Genomic DNA, 17,856 nt, shown 5'->3' with positions numbered 1-17,856 from the left:
CTCACGGGGTGAACAACCTCCACTGAGCCCTGCACCAGGCAGGGGCAAGCAGCTCCCCCAAGTGCTCACACCTGAAAATCAGCACAACAGGCCCCTCCCCCAGAAGACCAGCTAGATGAACCAGTTCCAGGGGAAGTCAAGGGACTTAAAGTATACAGAATCAGAAGATACGCCCCTGTGGTTTTTGTTTTTTGTTTTTTTGTTTTTTTTTTTTTTTTTTGCTTTTTGATTTGTTTGCTTCCCCCACCCCCTTTTTTTCCTTTCTTTTTTTCTTTTATTTCTTTTTTCTTCCTTTTTTCTTTTTTCTTTTTCTCTTTTCTTTCCTTCTTTCTCTCCTCTCTTTTTCTCCTTTTCCCAATACAACTTGTTTTTGGCCACTCTGTACTGAGCAAAATGACTAGAAGGAAAACCTCACCTCAAAGAAAGAATCAAAGAATCAGAAACAGTCCTCTCTCCCACAGAGTTACAAAATTTGGATTACAATTCAATGTCAGAAAGCCAATTCAGAAGCACTATTATAAAGCTACTGGTGACTCTAGAAAAAAGCATAAAGGACTCAAGAGACTTCATGACTGCAGAATTTAGATCTAATCAGGCAGAAATTAAAAATCAATTGAATGAGATGCAATCCAAACTAGAAGTCCTAATAACGAGGGTTAATGAGGTGGAAGAACGAGGGAGTGACATAGAAGACAAGTTGATGGCAAAGAGGGAAACTGAGGAAAAAAGAGACAAACAATTAAAAGACCATGAGAATACATTAAGGGAAATAAATGACAGCCTGAGGAAGAAAAACCTACGTTTAATTGGGGTTCTCGAGGGCGCCGAAAGGGACAGAGGGCCAGAATATGTATTTGAACAAATCATAGCAGAAAACTTTCCTAATCTGGGAAGGGAAACAGGCATTCAGATCCAGGAAATAGAGAGATCCCCCCCTAAAATCAATAAAAACTGTTCAACACCTCAACATTTAATAGTTAAGCTTGCAAATTCCAAAGATAAAGAGAAGATCCTTAAAGCAGCAAGAGACACGAAATCCCTGACTTTTATGGGGAGGAATATTAGGGTAACAGCAGACCTCTCCACAGAGACCTGGCAGGCCAGAAAGGGCTGGCAGGATATATTCAGGGTCCTGAATGAGAAGAACATGCAACCAAGAATACTTTATCCAGCAAGGCTCTCATTCAGAATGGAAGGAGAGATAAAGAGCTTCCAAGACAGGCAGGAACTGAAAGAATATGTGACCTCCAAACCAGCTCTGCAAGAAATTTTAAGGGGGACTCTTAAAATTCCCCTTTAAGAAGCAGTCCAGTGGAACAATCCACAAAAACAAGGACTGAATAGATATCATGATGACACTAAACTCATATCTTTCAATAGTAACTCTGAATGTGAATGGGTTTAATGACCCCATCGAAAGGCACAGGGTTTCAGACTGGATAAAAAAGCAGGACCCATCTATTTGCTGTCTACAAGAGACTCATTTTAGACAGAAGGACACCTACAGCCTGAAAATAAAAGGTTGGAGAACCATTTACCATTCAAATGGTCCTCAAAAGAAAGCAGGGGTAGCCATCCTTATATCAGATAAACTAAAATTTACCCCGAAGACTGTAGTGAGAGATGAAGAGGGATATTATCTCATACTTAAAGGATCTATCCAACAAGAGGACTTAAAAATCCTCAATATACATGCCCCGAATGTGGGAGCTGCCAAATATATCAATCAATTAATAACCAAAGTTAAGACATACTTAGATAATAATACACTTATACTTGCCGCTTTCTACACTTGATAGGTCTTCTAAACACAACATCTCCAAAGAAACGAGAGCTTTAAATGATACACTGGACCAGATGGATTTCACAGATATCTACAGAACTTTATATCCAAACTCAACTGAATACAATTCTTCTCAAGTGCACATGGAACTTTCTCCAGAATAGACCACATACTGGGTCACAAATCGGGTTTGAACCAATACCAAAAGATTGGGATCATCCCCTGCATATTCTCAGACCATAATGCCTTGAAACTAGAACTAAATCACAACAAGAAGTTTGGAAGGACCTCAAACACGTGGAGGTTAAGGACCATCCTGCTAAAAGATGAAAGGGTCAACCAGGAAATTAAGGAAGAATTAAAAAGATTCATGGAAACTAAAGATTCATGGAGAATGAAGATACAACCGTTCAAAATCTTTGGGATGCAGCAAAAGCAGTCCTAAGGGGGAAATACATCGCAATACAAGCATCCATTCAAAAACTGGAAAGAACTCAAATACAAAAGCTAACCTTATACCTAAAGGAGCAAGAGAAAAAACAGCAGATATATCCTACACCCAGCAGAAGAGAGTTAATAAAGATTCGAGCAGAACTCAATGAAATCGAGACCAGAAGAACTGTGGAACAGATCAACAAAACCAGGAGTTGGTTCTTTGAAAGAATTAATAAGATAGATAAACCATTAGCCAGCCTTATTAAAAAGAAGAGATAAAAAAAAAAGAAGAGAGAGAAGACTCAAATTAATAAAATCATGAATGAGAAAGGAGAGATCACGACCAACACCAAGGAAATACAAACGATTTTAAAAACATATTATGAACAGCTATATGCCAATAAATTAGGCAATTTAGAAGAAATGGACGTATTTCTGGAAAGCCACAAACTACCAAAACTGGAACAGGAAGAAATAGAAACCCTGAACAGGCCAATAACCAGGGAGGAAATCGAAGCAGTCATCAAAAACCTCCCAAGACACAAAAGTCCAGGGCCAGATTGCTTCCCAGGGGAATTCTATCAAACGTTTAAAGAAGAAACCATACCTATTCTCCTAAAGCTGTTTGGAAAGATAGAAAGAGATGGAGTACTTCCAAATTCGTTCTATGAGGCCAACGTCACCTTAATTCCAAAACCAGACAAAGACCCCACCAAAAAGGAGAATTACAGACCAATATCCCTGATGAACATGGATGCAAAAATTCTCAACAAGATACTAGCCAATAGGATCCAACAGTACATTAAGAAAATCATTCACCATGACCAAGTAGGATTTATTCCCGGGACACAAGGCTGGTTCAACATTCATAAAACAATCAATGTGATTCATCATATCAGCAAGAGAAAAACCAAGAACCATATGATCCTCTCATCAGATGCAGAGAAAGCATTTGACAAAATTCAGCATCCATTCCTGATCAAAACTCTTCAGAGTGTAGGGATAGGGGAACATTCCTCAACATCTTAAAAACCATCTACGAAAAGCCCACAGCAAATATCATTCTCAATAGGGAAGCACTGGGAGCCTTTCCCCTAAGATCAGGAACAAGACAGGGATGTCCACTCTCACCACTGCTATTCAACATAGTACTAGAGGTCCTAGCCTCAGCAATCAGACAACAAAAAAATCAAACTCTCCCTCTTCGCCGATGACATGATACTCTACATAGAAAACCCAAAAGCCTCCACCCCAAGATTGCTAGAACTCATACAGCAATTCAGTAGCGTGGCAGGATACAAAATCAATGCCCAGAAGTCAGTGGCATTTCTATACACTAACAATGAGACTGAAGAAAGAGAAATTAAGGAGTCAATCCCATTTACAATTGCACCCAAAAGCATAAGATACCTAGGAATAAACCTCACCAAAGAGGTAAAGGATCTATACCCTCAAAACTATAGAACACTTCTGAAAGAAATTGAGGAAGACACAAAGAGATAGAAAAATATTCCATGCTCATGGATTGGCAGAATTAATATTGTGAAAATGTCAATGTTACCCAGGGCAATTTACACGTTTAATGCAATCCCTATCAAAATACCATGGACTTTCTTCAGAGAGTTAGAACAAATTATTTTAAGATTTGTGTGGAATCAGAAAAGACCCCGAATAGCCAGGGGAATTTTAAAAAAGAAAACCATATCTGGGGGCATCACAATGCCAGATTTCAGGTTGTACTACAAAGCTGTGGTCATCAAGACAGTGTGGTACTGGCACAAAAACAGACACATAGATCAGTGGAACAGAATAGAGAATCCAGAAGTGGACCCTGAACTTTATGGGCAACTAATATTCGATAAAGGAGGAAAGACTATCCACTGGAAGAAAGACAGTCTCTTCAATAAATGGTGCTGGGAAAATTGGACATCCACATGCAGAAGAATGAAACTAGACCACTCTCTTTCACCATACACAAAGATAAACTCAAAATGGATGAAAGTTCTAAATGTGAGACAAGAGTCCATCAAAATCCTAGAGGAGAACACAGGCAACACCCTTTTTGAACTCGGCCACAGTAACTTCTTGCAAGATACATCCACGAAGACAAAAGAAACAAAAGCAAAAATGAATTATTGGGACTTCATCAAGATAAGAAGCTTTTGCACAGCAAAGGATACAGTCAACAAAACTAAAAGACAACCTACAGAATGGGAGAAGATATTTGCAAATGACGTATCAGATAAAGGGCTAGTTTCCAAGATCTATACAGAACTTCTTAAACTCAACACCAAAGAAACAAACAATCCAATCATGAAATGGGCAAAAGACATGAAGAGAAATCTCACAGAGGAAGACATAGACATGGCCAACATGCACATGAGAAAATGCTCTGCATCACTTGCCATCAGGGAAATACAAATCAAAACCACAATGAGATACCACCTCACACCAGTGAGAATGGGGAAAATTAACAAGGCAGGAAACAACAAATGTTGGAGAGGATGCAGAGAAAAGGGAACCCTCTTACGCTGTTGGTGGGAATGTGCACTGGTGCAGCCACTCTGGAAAACTGTGTGGAGGTTCCTCAAAGAGTTTAAAATAGACCTGCCCTACGACCCAGCAATTGCACTGTTGGGGATTTACCCCAAAGATACAGATGCAATGAAACGCCGGGACACCTGCACCCCGATGTTTATAGCAGCAATGGCCACGATAGCCAAACTGTGGAAGGAGCCTTGGTGTCCATCAAAAGATGAATGGATAAAGAAGCTGTGGTCTATGTACACAATGGAATATTACTCAGCCATTAGAAATGACAAATACCCCCCATTTGCTTCAACGTGGATGGAACTGGAGGGTATTATGTTGAGTGAAGTAAGTCAGTCGGAGAAGGACAAACATTATATGTTCTCATTCATTTGGGGAATATAAATAATAGTGAAAGGGAATAGAAGGGAAGGGAGAAGAAATGTGTGGGAAATATCAGAAAGGGAGACAGAACATAAAGACTCCTAACTCTGGGAAAGGAACTAGGAGAGGTAGAAGGGGATAGGGTGGGGGGTGGGGGTGAATGGGTGACGGGCACTGAGGGGGGCACTTGACGGGATGAGCACTGGGTGTTATTCTGTGTGTTGGCAAATTGAACAGCAATAAAAAATAAATTTATTATTAAAAAATAATAAAATAAAATAAAATTTAGAAAAAGGAGAAAGTTATTTAAAGAGTTCTAACTGTGCTTGGTGCTGCAGTGTGTGGTGTTTCTTGGAAGGCCAGGAGTGGATTATATATATGTGTGTGTGTGTGTGTGTGTGTGTATATATATATATATGACACACATCCCAATGTATAGACACTTATCTATGCTTGTTTCAGAATGTATCTGTATATGTGTATATATACATTAATGCACACACGTGTATGCATTCACACACACACACACACACACACACACACACACACACCCCTAATAGCTTCCAACTGATTCAGCAGATCAGAGAGCTCATTCTAGTCTTCTTCCTTGCTTATTTGTAACTTCTTACTCTGGCTGTAAGAAAGCTGGCCCTCATTAGCTACACTTTAGTTATTTGTTCAGCCATAGTATCATGTAAAGTAGTTTTAGAATTGCTAAGTCATTCTCTCATGAGAAACAATGTTTATATTTTTTTTTCTTTTTAGCTTTAAAGAATTTAGAAAATCATTGTTTTCAAATGAAGTTACTTAGGTCAGTTCTCTTCCTACCCTTTTCAATTATGTTATGCTATACATTTATAATACAGCTACCTTCATTTGTCACAGTCTACATTTCATCCTAACATTTCTGGATAAACTAGATAATTTTTTTTCAATTTTCATGAAGTTCAATCTTCGATATGTACAGTTCTATGGATTTTGACAAATGTTTAGAGTCATATATCTGCCACCACAGTGGTGGATATATATTTTAAAAACAGTCCATCACCTTAAAATGTCTTATACAGTCCTTTAAAAAAAAGTCTCTTCTCTACCAACCACTGGCAACAACTTATCTATTTTCTGGTCCTAACGTTTTACATTTTTCTAGAATGTCATATAAATTGGATCATGAAATATGGATTCCATGCATTTGTCCTATTTCACCTAATAAAACACAGTTAAGATTCATCCACATTGCTACATAAATCAATAGTTTGTTCTGTTTAATTGCTGAATTGTATTCAATTTTATGGATGTAACACATTTGTTTAAATCTTAATCTGTTGAAGGACATCTGGATTGTTGCCAGTTTTTGGTAATTACGAATAAAGTTGTTATACACATTAACATACAGGGTTTTGCATGAACATAAGCTTTCAATTCACTTCAGTAAATATCTAGGAATGTGATTATTGGGTCACATGATAAGTGTACGTTTAACTACCAAACTGTCACCAGCAATTGAATGAGAATTTTATTGCTCAAGCATTTGGTGTATCTGTATTTTTTATGTTATTACTCTAAAGGTGTGTAGCATTATCTCCTTGTAGTTATAAATTATGTTTCCTTGATGACTAATGATGTAGAACATCTTTTAATAAATGCCTTTGCATATGTCTCTTTTCTTTGATGGAATGTCTGGTCAGATCTTTTGCCCAATTTTTTTTATTGGATATTTATAGTCTCACTTTTGAGTTTCAATAGTTCTTTATATGTTCTTGATGTAATTCCTTTAGCATATATGTGCTTCAAAAGTGAATTCTGCCCATCTTTGGCTTGCTTCCTCATTCCCTTAACAATGTCTTTCTAAAGCAACATCTTTAGATGTCTTAATATCATATGAATAAACTCATCACCAAACCCAAGATTACATAAATTCTGTTTTCATCTAGAATTATTAGTGTTACACAATTTATATTTATGTCTCAGATATGTTGGCATTTTTTCATGTGTTTGTGTAAGATATGTGTAAAATATGTTCCTTTTTTTGTGAATGTTCAATTGCTAAGAACACCATTTATTGAAAAGACTGTATTTTATCCATTAAAATACCTTTGAACATTTGACAAAGAATGGTCTTTTATGGCTTTCTATTCTGGTCCATTGATTTTTGTCTAACCTTTCAATAAAATCCGAATGTCATAATAATTGTGTCTTGAATTTATGTAACGTGGGTCCTCCAATTTTGTTTTTCTTTTTCTGAATTACGTTTTCCACATAAATACAAAACAGAATCATAATGCTTTTTAGAACAAGTTGAAGAGAATTACCATCCTCACAATATCTTACAATCAATGAACATGCTAGATTTCTTCACTTATTTATATCTTCTCTAACTTTTTTTCAAAAGTTTTGTAGTTTTCAGCATATTTAGCCTGCATGTATTTTGTTAGGTTTATAAATGTTTCTTTTGTAGAAATGATACCATTCTGCAGTTTTTTAAACTTCACATTCCAAATATTCACTACTGGCATATAGGAGGATGATTGGCTTTTGGTTATTGACCTTGTATTAGGCAAACTTACTAATGTCCCTTAATTATGCTATATGATGTGGTTGCTATTATTGTAGCACATAGATCTTTTAGGATTTTCTATATGGGAAATTACATCATCTGTGAATATGAAACTTTTTTTCTCTCTTCCCAAACTTTATGCCTTTTATTTATTTTGATTCTTTGCTTATCATCCCTTAGTTTTGGTCTTTTACTGACAGCAGTCTGTCTCTCTTCATAAGTATGTTAGCTGAACTCTTTTTGTAGATTCTCTTTATAAGGTGCATAAAGTTCCAATCCATTCATAATTTGCTGATGTTTTAAATTATAAGTGGCTGTTGAATTTTATTGAATTTTTTTCTGCATCTACTGGGATCATCTTTTTGGTTTTCCTTCTTAGTTTATTTGTGTGACAAACCAAATTGATTGCTTTTCAAATATTGAATGAACTATGAATTCCTGAGTTGAAACTTACTGGATTATAATATATTATCCATATCATATTGTGATAGATTTTATTTACAAATATTCTATTGACAATATTGTGTCAGTGTTTATGATGGACATTGTTCTATGTTCTTTTTGTAATTTCTTGGTCTTATTTTAAGTGTAGGCTTATAATAGCCTGAATATATAAGCTGGGAAGTGTTCTCTTTAATACTTGATCTTAGCCAAAAGACCAAGAAGTGATAAGTATTCTCTTTATATTATCTAAAAGACTATGTGCCAAATAGTTTTCATTACTCCTTTAGATACTGGAAGAATTTACTGTTAAAAGCATCCGGACCTGGAGTTATCTTTTTTTTTGGAAAATTTTAACTATGAATTCAATTCCTTAATAAATACAGAACAACTCAGATTTTCTAATTCTTTTATATTGATAGTTTATGCCACTCAAAGAACTCATGTATTTAAATGTTCAAAGTCATGGACATAATGTCACTCGTATTTTCTTCTTATTTTAATGTTTATGGGATCAGTAATGATGTCCTCTCTTTCATTCCTGATATTGGTAATTTGTATCTTTTATTTTTATTTTCTAAATTATCAATCTTAAAAAAAAAATAAATGTTGCTAATCTCTTAAAAAGAGTTTTGGTCACTTTGCTTTTCTCTAATGTTTTCCTCTATTTTATTTATCCTTACCCCAACCATTATTTTCTTCCTTCTTGGTTGAATTTGCTTTGCTCTTCTTTTTTTTTTTTTTTTTTTAGATTTTATTTATTTATTCATGAGAGACACAGAGAGAGAAAGACGCAGAGACACAGCCAGAAGCAGGCTCCATGCAGGGAGCCCTACATGGGACTTGATCCTGGGTCTCCAGGATCAGTCCTGGGCTGAAGGCGGTGCTAAACCGCTGAGCCACCCGGGCTGCCCATTTCTTTCTTTCTTTCTTTCTTTCTTTCTTTCTTTCTTTCTTTCTTTCTTTCTTTCTTTCTTTCTTTCTTTCTTTTAATTTTTATTTATTTATGATAGTCACAGAGACAGAGAGAGAGAGGCAGAGACACAGGCAGAGGGAGAAACAGGCTCCATGCACCGGGAGCCCGACGTGGGATTCGATCCCGAGTCTCCAGGATCGCGCCCTGAGCCAAAGGCAGGCGCCAAACCGCTGCGCCACCCAGCGAACCCTCTTTCTTTCTTTTCTTCCTTTCTTTTGAAGATTTTATTTATATATTCATGAGACACAGAGTGAGAGAGAGACACAGGCAGAGGGAGAAGCAGGCTCCATGCAGGGAGCCTGAGGTGGGACTTGATCCTGGGACTCCAGGATTACACCCTGGGCGGAAGGCAGGCGCCAAACCGCTGAGCCACCCAGGGATCCCCTCTTCTTTACTTTCTTAAGGTAGAAGCCTAGGTTACTGATTTGAGATCTTTAATATATTTCTAATATATGCAATGTTTAATGTTTATAAATATGCCATTTGGCACAGCTTTAGCTATACTCCACAAATTTTGGTATATTGTATTTTTATTTTGACTTGAGTCAAAATATTTTTTAAATTCCCTGCAGTCTTTGACCCATATATTATTTACAGACCTGCTTTAATTTCCAAATATTTAGAAATTATCTAAATGTATCCATTATTTATATTGTATTAGTTTAATTACATTAGGGTACAAGAACATAATTTGAATTATTTCTATTTCTTCATTCTGTTTGAATTATATTCTTTTAAATTTGTTAAAGTTTGTTTTTAGGTGCAAAATATGGTCTTTCCTGGTCAGTGTCCCATTGCAGTCTAGAACAATGTGTATTTTACTTTTGTTTTGTGAGTGTTCTATAAATGTCAATTAGATTAATTTGGCATATAATTTGGTTCTGGTCCTTACTGATTTTCCACCTCCTGTTCTATGAATTTCCAAGAAAGAAGTTTTAGAGCCTCAAATTAAAATCGTAGATTTCTTTGTGTCTCTTTTCAGACCAATCATTTTTTTTCTTTCTTTTTTTTTTTTTTTTTGCTTCATTTAGTTGAAGCAAAGCTGATACAATTATTGTAGGTCTTTGGAAAATTCACCTCATGTTTATTAAAGAATACCATGCATTATCTCTGATGATATTCCCTGTTCTGAAGTTTACTTTGTGTAAAATCAATAAAAATAATTGTTAATGTTTTCATAGTATACTTATCTTCATCTTTTAAACTGTAAATGTATTTATATTTAAAGTTGACATCTTGTGAACAATACATTGTCAAATCTTTCTTTTTTATGTAATCTGAAGTTTTGTTTTGTGACAAGTATGTTTAAAATATATTTAAAGTTTTATTGGTATGGTTGGATTAACATTTACCATTTTTGCTGCTTTCTGCTTTTTTTTCCTAATTGTTATGTTTTCTCTGGGTTTAATTAAAAATTTTAAGTGTTATTCTATTTCATCTCCTCCATTGGTATATTATTTACATATCGTATTTTAAAGATTTTTAGTGGTCACAGTAGGATTTAAAATATGAATTTTAAAATTATCTGAGTCTACTCTCAATCGATAATAAACTGCTTCATATGTTATATAAAAAACTTGTAATGATATATTCCCAATTCCTCCTTCCCAATCCTTATGTCATTCATATGACTTTAAAGTATCCTATAAACACATAGTAAACTTAATACTTTTTCATTACATGCTCAGTCCTCCATTCAAGCAATGTAAATAACAAAAATGGCTTACTCTATCTTCTTTGATTCCATGTTGCCATCTCCATTTCTTTATTTGGATTCAAGTTTCCAGCACATGACATATCTCTCCTTTTTTTTTTTTTTTTAAGATTTACTTGTTTAATTTTAGACAGCAAGAGCATGAGAGCATAAAGGCGCAGGGAGGGCAGACAAAGAGGGAAAGAAGGTCTTAAGCAGACTCCACACTGAGTGTGGAGCCCATGTAGGGCTGGATCTCCCAACCCTGTGGTTGTAACCTGAGCCAAAATCAAGAGTCATCAGATTAACTCAGTGTGCCACCCAGACACCTAACACGTTTTCTCTGACTGAGAAACTTTGGTGAATATTTTCCATAGAGTAGGTCTAATGGTTATTGAGTCTCTCAGGGTCCTCCCATTAAGAAACTTTTTTTTTTTTTTCACTTTTAAGGAACATTTTCATTAGTAGGTAAGGAATTTGTGGTATAGAAAACATATTTGTTGTCTCTCGGCATCTTAAATATGTCAATCCCTTGTCTTCTTGCATGGTTTCTGATGAGAAATCTGCTATTATTTTTATCTTTGTTTCTCTGTAGATAATATGTTTTGCTATTTGCTATTTTGTTTGTTTTTCAATCAAGAGCTATCAAAATTCTGTTTTTTAGTTTCCAGCAGTTTGAATATGATGTATCTAGGAGTTTGGGTGTTTTTCTTCTCTAGCATGTATGCTGCTTGATGTCCTCTGAGCTTCTTGGATCTGTAATTTTATGCCTGTCATTAATTTTGGAAATTTTCAAGTCATAATTTCTTCAAATATTTCTTCTGCTCTCTGTTCTTTGAATGAATTCCAATTATGAATAATTTAGATTGGTTAGTATTGTTCCATAGCTTGTGGATGCTCTGTTCTTTCTAAAAATCACTTTTAATTTTTGTTACAACTGAATTTTGTAATTTCTGTCAATCTATTTTCAAGTTCACCAAGTCTTTTTCAACTAGATTTAACATGCCAATAAACTTATCAGTGGTATCCTTTACTTTCTACTATTTCTTGAATGATTTATCATTTTTATTTATTTATTATAGTTTCCATTTATTTTGCTGAAGTTATCCCCCTGAACTGGTATAGTAAATATTTTTTCCACCAGAGCCTTTAATATACTACCATATTGGCTATTTTAAATTCCTGCCTGATAGTTCCAAAATCTGTGTCATATCTGAATCTGGTCCTAGTGGCTGCCTTGTCTTTTCAGATTGTGGGGGTTTTTTGTTTGTTTTGCATTATTTTTGGTATATCTTTTAATTTTTGTTGATAAGTAGAACTATTATATAGGATAGTGGACTTTGAACTAATAATTTTTTATGCTTGCATATGGGCTCATATTTTCTTCTGCTAGGCCTATTTGTGTTAATATAATCAGGAATTAGACTGAATTTGATGTTAGCTGTATTCTGATTACCCACAATTCACCAGAGACTTCAAGTTCTCTAGGAATACCACATTTTTATGATGTTAGCTAAAATTTCTCTCTTTTTCTACATCTTTAATCATATTTTGTCTTGGAGTTTTCCTTTTTACGTTAGGTCTTCCCTTTTCATTGTTCCCCATAGAATTTCTCACTCTCTTTCCAATTTTATATATTTTTGCTTGTTTTTCTAATGCTTTTACAAATTTGTTGATTTCAAGTATGATATTGAATAGAAGCACTTCTTGTCTTGTTCCTGAATTTAATGAGGAAACTTCTAAAGTCTCACTTAGGTAAAACTTTAATAAAACTTTATTATTTAAAAATTTTTTGTGTGTTTCAGGGAAATATATTCTACCTGATTTAAAAAATTTATTCCATTTCTACTTTACAGAGCCCTTTTATTAAGCAATTTTTTTTAATTTTGTTCTGGATTGTCTACTTTTCCATTTCTGGTATTATTAAAGTTTAAGTCATTAATTAGGGATTTCTCTGATTTTAAATCTCTAAACTATGATGTATTTAGGGAACATTTATTTACTTCTTCAAGGCTGGCAAATTTTGTTTTCTTTTTAAGATTTTATTTATTCATGAGAGACACACAGAGAGAGAGGCAGAGACATAGGCAGAGGGAGAAGCAGGCTCCCTGTAAGGAGCCCAACACAGGACTCGATCCCAGGATGAGGATCACACCCTGAACCCAAGGCAGATGCTCAAACATTGAGCCACCCAGGCATCCCAAGATTTGTTTTTAAAATTATCTATTTTTTGCTTTTTTGAAGAAAAATTATCTGGATTGTATGCAAATATCTCTAAATGTTTTTATTTTGTTCAATTTTATATACCTTCTTGAGTTGTTTTTATTTGGGGGGAAAGCATATATTTCATCTAAATTGTTACAGCAAATAATTTTTAAAAACTAGTCATCCGTATATCTTCAATTGTGTCTTATTTTAATATTAAAAATTATATTCATGACTTTTGTATGATTTTTCTTAATCTTGGCAGATATTTTAATATACTTTTTTCAAAACAGGATTTTTAAAATTAATAGACTTTATATTTTAGAGCAATTTTAGGTTTACAGAAAAATTAAGCAGAAAGAACAAAGTGCTCTCCCTCTACCACCATATAATTTCCTGTTATTAACATTTTGTATTAATATGGTACATTTGTTATAATCAATGAACAAATATTGATATATATTATTATTACCAAACATCCATAGGTTCACTCTTCTGTGCAATTTTTGGGTTTTAACCAGTTTAATGTTGTATATATGGCAATGAATATATATTATGTCAATATATATGATAATTGTGTGATATTCATCATTATAGTATCATATAGAAAAATTTCACTGCCCCTCAAATCCCCTGCCCTCTACCTATTCATCCCTCTATCCCTCCTTCAAATCCCTGGCAGCAATAATTTTTACTCTCTCTGTAGATTTGTTTTTCCTCAGTGTCATGTAGCTGGAATCATACAGTATGTAGCTTTTTCAAACTGGCTTTTTTAAACCTAGTGATATGCATTTAAGATTTCTTCATGTTTTTTTGTAGTTCGACAGGTAATTTTTCTTAACTCATTGATTAATATTTTGTTATAACTTAGTTGTTTTAAATTTGGGGCAATTACGAATAAAGCTTCTATAAAGATTCTTTCTTTTTAAGATTTTATTTATTTGTTCATGAGAGATACACACACACACACACAGAGGCAGAGACACAGGCAGAGGGAGAAGCAGGCTCCATGCAGGGAGCCCTACGTGGGACTCAATCTCTGGTCTCCAGGATCAGACCCTGGGCTGAAGGCAGCGCTAAACCGCTGAGCCACCCAACTGCCCTGCTATAAAGATTCATATGCAGGTTTTTCTGTGGACATGTTTTCAACTTGTTTAGGTAAATATAAAGGAGAGCAACTGCTGAGTCATATGGTAAGGCTATGTTTATCTTTGTAAGAAACCACCAAACTGTCTTCCAAAGTGGGTGCACCATTTTGCATTCCCACCAGTACTGAATGAAATTTCCTAGCCTGCATTTGGTGTTGTCAATGTTAAGGATTTTAGCTACTAGATGTGTAATCATATCTCACCGTTTTGATTTGCAACTCCTAATGACATACAATGTTGAACATCTCTCTTTCATTTGATTGCTTGTCAAGACAGGATTTTTATTTGTGCTTATTTTTTTTGTTTGCTTCTATTCCATTTGAATTTTTTTCATTTAATTGATTCTTCATCTTTCTTTCTTTCTTTCTTTCTTTCTTTCTTTCTTTCTTTTTTTTTTTTTTTTTTTTTTTGGTATTTCCCTTCTTAGCTTCTTGAGTTGGATTCTTAACTCACTTACTTCATATTTCATTTGTTTAATGGTGGAATACACTTTAATATCCAGTAGTTTTATTGTGAGGCTTTGACTGGGCTCTAAACAGGCTTGATGAAGGAGAGCCAGGTAAGTCAAAATGGGTGTCCTAGAAGGATTCCACAGGTATTGTGGTAGGTGTTAGATGTCTATTTTCCAGTAGAGAGAATCAGATGGAGAGTTGTAGTAAAATCAAGCACAAAATGCGATACAGGTTTTAGCTAAATATCTAACATCTCCATAAGATCCTGCTCAGAGGGCAGAAATATAAAAATATGTGTCATGGACAAAGAAATTTTTAGATAATATTGCATATTCCATAAAATAGAAAATCTTTTTACTACAAATAAGTTCTTAACTTATTGTCTTATCATTCTTTATCTCTATAGTGAATTTTGCCCTATCTTAGAGATTAATATTTAAAGCTAGAAGAGCAAAATATATTAGATCGAACAGAAAAAACTTAGGGGAACATAATGGTTGTCTTTCAAAGAATTAAATAGGAACATCTAATGAAAGGAAGAATCAAGTGTTTTGTTTTGTTTTTTTCTTTGTGTGTGTGTGTCAACTAGAAATAATTAGTGGAAGTTGTAGAAAGAAGATTAAGGAATTGGAGGGTTTTATAATTTATTTTTCTGATAAAGTAAAAAGTAATTGCTTATGATGAAATACAGTACTGTCACTAATCCTGCCAAACAAAGATTAATGAGCACTGCCCAGTCCTCTGACAGTTCATCCTAAATCTGAATGTCTGTTTTCCAATGTGTGCATATGTTTCTGTATGTGTATGTGTGTGTGTTTGTGTAAGTGTGTGTGTATGAAAAATTATAGTGGGAGTATATATGTGTGTAATTGCCTACAAGAATATCTTTGAATATTCTAGAAAGCATATCCCAGTTTCATAATATGTAAGAACACTGTAGCTTTCAAGACCTGTGTTTAGCAAATTTGTGACAAGACTTTCTTTTACAAAGTTTACAAAATTTTTAGCCTTTTTCCCACCAAATCCATATTCCCTCTTTCCCTAAGGATAGAAATCCTTATCCTTAATCTTTCAAAATTTTCTTAGGCTTTTAAATGCAAAACATTGGTTTTTTACTACAGATTTAAGACAGTGTCTTTGCTCCTCCAGGCAGAGTTATCAAATCTCTTTTCTAACTGAGGAATTAAAGTGTGTCCTAGCCTAAAACATTCCAGCCATTAATGATTATTAAATAGAGAAAGCAGTTATACACTGAGGAGAGCTTTATCATGGCATCCCTAAAATCCTGAGATTAAGCTGATAATTTAACTAAAAATTAAACCAAATGTAGAGGCAGAATTTAAAATGAAATTTTTGGGGTTTCCTTGTCCAAATGCTGTGAACCTACAGAAGCAACATCTGAAATGTTGAGTGGGTTTCTTTAATTCCCTTATACCAATTGCATCCTAGTGCAGGTGGGAAGGAGTGGTATTGATGGGAAATAGCTCATTCTCCCTCTTTAGTGTTATCTCCCCCTAGTCACAGGACTGTCAAAGGATGCAACTTCCTAAGGCAAGTGGGGACATCGGGAGGCAACACAGCCTCTTTATTTTAGCAAGTCTTGATGGGATACTTTTTCTGCCCCAGCCCCAATATTTATATATGAATTATTAGGGGATGAATGAGTTTCAGAAAATGAAAATTAAACTCAGAAAGTCAAAGGAAATCAGAGTCAGGCAGAAGGGTCCTCAGAGAAAGAGAACAAAAGCAAAAGAGACAAAGAGAAAAGAAAGGCAAAGTGAAGAAAAGGCAAAGAAATAAGAGAAAACATAGAAGGCCCCAGAAGGGCATGAGCAAGAATGGAAATGCCATTCTGCATGGGCTTCTCATCTTAGGAGACCCCAGAGATAGGGGAGAGTGTATGGGAAGACTCTTTGCCAAGGAAGCTATTTTGTGATATGAGATTCCACTGAGGCTCAGTATCTAAATGAAATTACAGCACATGATCATCTTTTATCATACGCTGACCAAACATTGAACACAGTCACTTATTGAAACCCAGAATCAGTTCTAAAAATTGGAAGATGATGAAACCCAAATATATATTGTCTAGGAGTCCCATCAAGGCACCCAGACTCTCATAAACCATTTTAGTTCTTCTGCCTAACTTCCCACCTAGCCTGTGAATGCCCAATGGACAGAGACTCTATCATGTTGCCTTACTCTTAGTTTCTCTCCCTGCACAAGGCAGGAAATATCGCTCTATTATTTAAGTTCAAAGTCAATAAAAGTCAAATCATCCCGGTGTAGACAAAGAAGTACTGTGGAAGGAATATGGTGAGTTTGTTTTCAAATGATTGGCAATACACAAATACGCATAGGAGAAAGAGGAAGGCTTAATAATGGTAGGATAAGTCCATTAATTAGCTGATAGTAAGAATTATTCTGGAAATAGCGTAGAAAAAAAAGTGAAAAAAAGTCGGTAAATTAATCAATATCAGAGCCAAATATTGATCTAAATAGAAGCCTTAATATATTCAGTTTTGGGGAGTAAGATGAAGAAAAGTAGCCCACCTTGCAGCAATTCCTGTGGAACTTAGTTGTCAACAGCTTACTGGGCTGAAAAAGGTTAACTTTTGGAAGGTTTTCCATATCTCTCAATTAGAGAAGGAAAGTAAAAGCCGGAGATGAGGCTGGTGTAAGTATGATGTGTATGGGAGTAGAGATTGTGTTTGTGTGTGGGGGTGGGGGGTGTAGCAGGGGTTGATGGCTGGGATTTAGACACAACTCTTTTCTCCTTGTCTAAGCCTTTTGTGGGCTATGGTACTGGAACTTTGCTACTTCCAAAACTTTCCTTTCAATCGCCCTCTATTCAAAGGTACCAGATCTTTATATATATACCCAAGTCAAGTCAGTTAATATTTTTACCAAGGGGCTCTACCTGTGGTTATCGGTCCATCTGCTACATGTTTTGGAATTGATTTCCTTTGCTTGAGCCTGGTTGGTATTTCTTTAAATACACGGAGATCTACAGCTTGATCTTCTGATCCTTATCAGTCATGTTAGCAAATCCTATGATTTTCCCATCACGATGTCCCCTGTGGCAGGAGAACCAGCAGAGATGAAACAGCAATGATGTCGGTAGTCACCTTGAGGTCCCCAAAAGCTGGTGTGCATTTCATGAGGCCAGGATATGCCTCTTAAGTGGAAGATTCAAGTGATATCAACTATCCAGCTATCCAGGGCTGCATCACCACAACATTGCCACACTAAA

Source organism: Canis lupus, chromosome 6 (genome assembly GCF_048164855.1).
Source record: "Canis lupus baileyi chromosome 6, mCanLup2.hap1, whole genome shotgun sequence".
NCBI lineage: Eukaryota > Metazoa > Chordata > Mammalia > Carnivora > Canidae > Canis > Canis lupus.
This window is presented reverse-complemented; position numbering follows the sequence as displayed.